The following is a 7,375-nucleotide window of genomic DNA, read 5'->3' as shown; positions in this document are numbered from 1 at the left end:
TGCCCTCCCCCCCTCTTCTTTTCCCTCCTCCCACTTCCATTAATGCCTTCCCCCTTCTCTCCCTCTCCTCTCCCACTATCTCCCTAGCTAGCTAGCTCTCTCTCTCTCCCTAGCTAGCTAGCTAGCTAGCTAGTTAGATCTATATATCTAGAGCTACTAGGTAATTAACAAGAAAGGTGCTTGATATCCCTCTCGACACATAGGTGAGCAAAAAAAGGTGTTTGTGTGGATAGGACCAAAACTATATATATGGGCGATATGAGAATATATATACCGAATTGTGTGTGGCATAATTTGAGTTGCCTACATTGTGTATTTGATGAAATAATGTGGGTGACATTAGTTGCCTATGTTTTGCCGAAATGTCGATTCAATTCTGTTTCGGCAAATTTCGGGCATGCAAACTCAATATGTCCTATGTTTAGGGAAGGTCATGCCGAATTTTTGTATGAATTTGATCCATGCATGCATATATACGTGGTTATAATATTTGCTCCGCCCGCAGGTGATCATGAAGGTCAATGGAAGGATGGTGGAAAGATACTGGCAATCCGTTGTGGATGACATGTATGAAAAAAGACTGAGGGATGTTTTATGTCCTTGATGCAAAGGAATAGTCAGGCTCAACCCCTTTGAGGGTGGTAAATTCAAGGCGCACCTGCTCATGCATGGTTTCATGCATGGACATACTCGATGGATAAGTGAAGAAGATGATGATGATGAGGAGGAGGAGGAGGACGTCGACGGGGCAGGAAATAACGACATGGGGCCACCAGGCGAAGAGATGACCGATTATGTGCCCGAAGAGGAAGACGGCCTCGGAAATGTCGATGACAAAGAGGTAGTTCAAGGCGGAGAAGACGCGGACACGCCACCGTATTCGTCGCTACTAAGTTCAGCCATGCGGGACCCGCATGTTCGAGACCTACTTCGCAAGAAGACGACTAGCGACAGAGCTGCTTCTAGAGAGGAGGCCAAACTGGCGCAACTGGAGGTAGACTCGATGACTCCTTTGTATGATGGTTGCAATAATCCTGAGGTGACCCGCTTGAGTTTCACACTAGAACTTCTAAAGATGAAGGCAAAAAACAAATGGGCAGATATAAGCCTGGATGAGCTTCTGAAGTACCTAAAGAAGGTTCTTCCCGCGGGAAGCCTGTGTCCTACTAGTGTCGAGGAGGCAAAGAAAATCGTGTGCCCTCTTGATCTACCACATATTAGATATCACGCATGCATCAATGATTGCATCATATATCGGAACGAGCACGCGAAAAAAACCATCTGTCCAAAGTGCAATGCTTCACGATATAAAAAGGCCGAAAAGAAAGCTCCACAGAAAGTTGTATGGTACTTTCCGATCACTCCGCATCTACAGCGGTATTTCGTAGATCCTAAGGAAGCAAAGCTTATGCGCTGGCACGCGGAGAGGGTGAAGCCAGATGACGAAGATGAACCGAAGCTGAGACACCTCGCGGATGCTAGCCAGTGGAGAGCATTAAATGTTGAATTTGAATTTTTCGCAAATGATCCAAGGAACATCGTGCTTGGCGCTAGTAGTGATGGCATGAATCCATTTGGCAACCAGAACACCAATCATAGCACATGGCCCGTGTTCGTATGGATGTACAACCTCCCCCCTGGTTGTGCATGAAGGAAAAATACATACACATGGCTATGCTTATTCAAGGGCCGAGACAACAGGGAAATGATATAAATCTGTATCTCGGGTTACTGAAAGAGGAGTTACAGACCTTATGGACAACGCCGGCCAAGACATGGGATGCAAGCAAAGGAGAGTATTTCTACATGAGAGTCGCGCTGATCACGATGGTGCAGGACTATCTCGGTTACGACTATATCTTCGGCTAGGTGTGCCACGGATATTGCAGATGCATGAGGTGCATGGATGATACAACTTCTCTGTAGCTATCGAAAGATGGCGGGTCTTCGAAAATCGTGTACATGGGGCATCGAAGATGGCTCGAGAAGGATGACCCATGGCGAAAGCGTGGAGATCTATTCAATGGTAAGGCTGAGCATCGAGGTCCTCCATGTAAGCGTAGCGGTGCAGCAATATATGAGTTATTGAAGAACTGGGAAGAGTGCCCCTCGCCGGGAAAGACGAAGAAAAAGGCGCCGGAGCCCCTGCTGAAGATATGGAAAATGAGATCTGTTTTCTGGGACTTGGAATACTGGCCCATACTCGACACGCCTCATAGCCTTGATCAAATGCATATCACAAAAAATATCCTTGAGAGTTTTCTTGGAACATTGATGAACATGCCGGAGAGGACCAAGGATGGGCCGAAGGCAAGAAAAGACTTGGAATTTTTGAAACTCGGGAAAGATCTTCAAATACCCGGTAAAAGGTCGTCAGAGGAGATCGAGACCGAGACGGAGACGGAAGATAGGGGCAAAAAATTAAACAAGAAGGAAGAACAATATTGCCCCCCCCCCTCTTGCTTCACCTTATATCCGAAGGAGGTCGATCAATTGTTCAAGTGCCTTGCCGGAATCAAAGTTAGTTCCGGATACTGTGGGAAGATAACCAGATATCTGGACACTAAGAAAAAAAGGTTCAGTGGGATGAAGTCTCACGACTGTCATGTGATGATGACGCAGTTACTCCTAGTTGCACTTAGAGGGATTATGGACACACATGTGCGTGAGATGCTTACTGACCTATGCCACTTTTTTGATGCTATCTCTCGAAAGACGATCAGTGTGAAGCAACTCCATAGGCTACAGGAAGAGATCGTTGTCATACTGAATGAGCTAGAGATGTACTTCCCGCCCGCATTCTTAGGCTATCTCTCAAACATCGCACCCATACCTGTACCTAGTATGGCAACCGCACCTGCACCTCCTCCAGCACCTGCTCCTGCGCCCAGCTCTCACAGCAGCCCTAGCTCCATCTCTGGCTTGAATGTCGGGCCGTCGACATTGGCTAAGCTCGATGCCCTCACGGTAAATACGCGTTGTCGCACCTTCATCAACTCAACTAATTAATTAATCTTCAGTTGCCGTTCTTTTTGGATCTCTGACGCCGCACGTATATGTCTTTGTAAGCCGACTCCACTCCGTGCACCCTCCTTTACAACATGAAGGGCGGGTTAGTGGATGTGGGGAAGGGTACTATAGTGAAGCCTAAGGATCGATTGTTTCACCACTGGCAGATGCCTGATAATGCCTTAAGGGTCTCTATGGCGAGTGTGAAAGCGGGCTACGAGGGTCTCCCTTGTCCGATACAAACTGATGGAGAGGATGACGAGACCCCCACGCAGCTTGGCCAATGCAAAAATTGGCCGATCCTATGGCCGAAAAATATTCTTCGTGTCGAGGTGGCCGGGAGCACACCAACGGGACCTCATGAAGGTATGACCACAACACCACCTACACAAGTACAACCATCATCTGTGCTGCTTGCTGAGATCTAGAGACATGATGATACGTCTCCAACGTATCTATAATTTTTGATTGCTCCATGCTACTTTATCTACTGTTTTGGACTATAATGGGCTTTATTTTCCACTTCTATATTATTTTTGGGACTAACCTATTAACCGGAGGCCCAGCCCAGAATTGCTGTTTTTTGCCTATTTCAGTATTTCGAGGAAACAGAATATCAAACGGAGTCCAAACGGAATGAAACCTTCGAGAACGTGATTTTCTCACCGAACGTGATCCAGGAGACTTGGACCCTACTCCAAGAAGCTTCCGGGGAGGTCACGAGGGTGGAGGGCGCGCCCCCCTGGGCGCGCCCCCCTACCTCGTGGGCCCCTCGGAGCTCCACCGACGTACTCCTTCCTCCTATATATACCTATGTATCCCCGTATGATCAGAGGGGAGCCAAAAAAACTAATTCCACCGCCGCAACCTTCTGTATCCACGAGATCCCATCTTGGGGCCTGTTCCGGAGCTCCGCCGGAGGGGGCATCCACCATGGAGGGCTTCTACATCATCAACATAGCCCCTCCGATGAAGTGTGAGTAGTTTACTTCAGACCTTCGGGTCCATAGCTAGTAGCTAGATGGCTTCTTCTCTCTTTTTGGATCTCAATACAATGTTCTCCCCCTCTCTCGTGGAGATCTATTCGATGTAATCTTCTTTTTGCAGTGTGTTTGTTGAGACCGATGAATTGTGGGTTATGATCCAGTATTATCTATGGAAATTATTTGATTCTTCTCTGAATTCTTTTATGTATGATTGAGTTATCTTTGCAAGTCTCTTCGAATTATCCGTTTGGTTTGGCCAACTAGATTGGTAGTTCTTGCAATGGGAGAAGTGCATGGCTTTGGGTTCAATCTTGCGGTGTCCTTACTCAGTGACAGAAAGAGTTGCAAGGCACGTATTGTATTGTTGCCATCAAGGATAACAAGATGGGGGTTTTATCATATTGCATGAATTTATCCCTCTACATCATGTCATCTTGCTTAAGGCGTTAATCTGTTTTTAACTTAATACTCTAGATGCATGCTGGATAGCGGTCGATGAGTGGAGTAATAGTAGTAGATGCAGAATCGTTTCGATCTACTTCTCACGGACGTGATGCCTATATACATGATCATTGCCTAGATATACTCATAAGTATGCTCAATTCTGTCAATTGCTCAACAGTAATTTGTTCACCCACCGTAGAATACTTATGCTCTTGAGAGAAGCCACTAATGAAACCTATGGCCCCCAGGTCTATTCTCATCATATCAATCTATATCACTTTATTTACTTGCTTTGTTTTTACTTTGCCTTTATTTTTACTTTGCATCTTTATATCAAAAATACCAAAAATATTATCTCTATCAGATCTCACTCTCGTAAGTAACCGTGAAGGGATTGACAACCCCTAAGCGTTGGTTGCGAGTTGCCATCGTGTTGTGCAGGTGCGAGGGAATTGTGCGTGACCTCCTACTGGATTGATACCTTGGTTCTCAAAAACTGAGGGAAATACTTACGCTACTATGCTGCATCACCCCTTCCTCTTCAGGGAAAACCAACACAAGCTCGAGACGTAGCACATGAGGAAGGAGGGCCAACCGTTCCGCCGGCAGATGATGCCATCTGCCCCATGGAAGAGGATAGGGATCACGACATGGAGGATGCCGATGATGACCCTAACCAGTATTTCAATACTGCCTTTGACAACAAAGTAATAATGAGTCAACCATATGAATATGAGATGCATGTACCAGAGCTGGAACGTCCTCGGGAGTGCAAGTCTTTGTTCATGCAATAGTCACAGGACACGCCTCCAGATGCCGGCTCCACCCAAGCTCAACTACTTAGCCAGAGTCGTCCAATGCTGAGCCCGGCAACACTAGGGGTGGTGCTCAGGGAGGGTCTGACAGACCCACCAGCACCTCAGCCCACCAAGAAGAAGCAGAGGAAGAGACCGATGGCAAGAAAATCCAATAAAGCTGGCAATGTTGGTTCTAGCAGCCAGCAGCCTTCGACCAAGGTTGACCATGTACCAATGAAACATGCGCCATTAATCCATGTCGCAGGAGAGCCAATGGTACCGGAGAATGCACTAGCTGCCATAGAAGGGGATCTCAGGGGACTCCATGACCATGTGCTTTCGACAGAGAGAAGCCTCCTCGCCTCGGATGATCCAGGATACCCACTTTATACGGTTCATGTGCCGAGAAGTTGCAAGATGTATGTCCACACATGCCCCGTGGACCTCTTCTTCCTGAGGTTTGATTACATCTTCCAGATGTTTCAAATGAGGACACTCGATTTTACGTTCGTCCGCCTGTATGCGCTGCACATGAACTACATCGTCAGGAGAGAGAAAGTCACCGGTCTTGCGGTCGTGGACCCATACTACATGCATGAGGGCTTCTTGTCAGCCAACGACGCCAACCGTCAATATGCGAGTCAGTACATCGAAGAATTCTTGGTCAGCAATAATGACAAAGAAACGATTCTCCTACCTTATCATCCCAGGTAAATCATCCATGGATAGCACTATAACACATACATCCTTTCGTGCATTTCAATAGTTACTTTGCACGCATGGAGGCTAAACTTGATCGTGTATTTTGCGCAGCGGGGGGTGTCGTGTCGTTCTCATTGTTCTTTACCTGCGTTACTCCCGCACTCTATATTTGGACCCATCGAAGAACATACAAAAGAAAGATTTCACACACATAAAGTATGTTCTGGACAGAGCTATGCTGGGCTTCAGCATGCGGGGTGGCTACATCCAACACAAAAAAACAAATAAGGCCGGGCTTTGTTTCACCCACAAGACTGAATTTTGTTGCATCCAGCAACCGGCAAGAAGTGAGAATGATGGATTCTACGTCATCCATCTAATGATGGAGTACAGAAGGGATGTATAATCACTTTGCATGAAATCTTCATCCGATACCCATATCCAGAGATGGGCCGAAGCCTTTGGAGCTGTGCCGGATAATCGACTTCAAAATGATTTCTACCGGATCCAACAGGAAATTGCGTCCATCATCATCAAAGATGTCCTCGAAGAGAATGGGATGTTCTACGTCGGCCCAATATCGCGAGCTGACGTCCGAACCCGCATTGCCCTACAGCGTCAGGACATGACGCCTTTCACTAAGCTTGGGTCTGTCCTCCCGGATATGGACAGATGGGAAGAGTGCACTACTTAAAAACAATGTGTATGTTTAGTTACTTGTTACTTTCTGTACGACGAAACTTCGAATCTCTCAGTACGACGAAACTATTAGATGTATGGTGCCGCGCTCTAGTTAATTACTTTCGGTACAATAAAATTTGTTAACTATGTTTACTATATATGTTGCTTCTATTTCATAACTGTTTTTGTTGAATTCGCTTCATGGTATATATATATGTGCATCTCTCACAGGTATATAGATCAACGATGGCGAGGAAGTGGTATGCCGTGTATGTAGGGCATGTTCCGGGTGTGTATGATGAGTGGCGAGAGTGTCAGGCCCAAGTCTCTGGCTTCTCCGACGGAAGCCAGAAAGGGTTTGATAGCAGAGCAGAAGCCTAAGCTAGTTACTTGAAATTCATAGCAAACCAGGGGATTCAGAACCAGCGCCGCTAGAAAAACTACTACATAATACCGCTTTTGATCATTGTGATCGCTCTTATCGTGTATGTCTTAGTTTAGGTAGATGATGAAACATGTGTCTACGGTGACAATGTAAGATACATGTCATCATTATAACTTGTATCGCTATTTCAAGATGATGATGAGATCGACATCATTTGTGTTGAGACTATGTTGATATGATGAGACTATGTTGTACCACTTCGATGATGATGATGAGACATTCCTTTTTCATATAGTTCCAGTGTATGTGTATGTTGTAACTATATAAGACATGTAAAAATACGAATATAGCAACATAAAAAGAAAATAAAA

The sequence above is a fragment of the Triticum dicoccoides genome, chromosome 3B (assembly GCF_002162155.2).
Source record: "Triticum dicoccoides isolate Atlit2015 ecotype Zavitan chromosome 3B, WEW_v2.0, whole genome shotgun sequence".
In the NCBI taxonomy this organism is placed as follows: Eukaryota; Viridiplantae; Streptophyta; class Magnoliopsida; order Poales; family Poaceae; genus Triticum; species Triticum dicoccoides.
The sequence above is the reverse complement of the archived record's forward strand: the minus strand, read 5'-3'. Positions refer to the sequence as shown.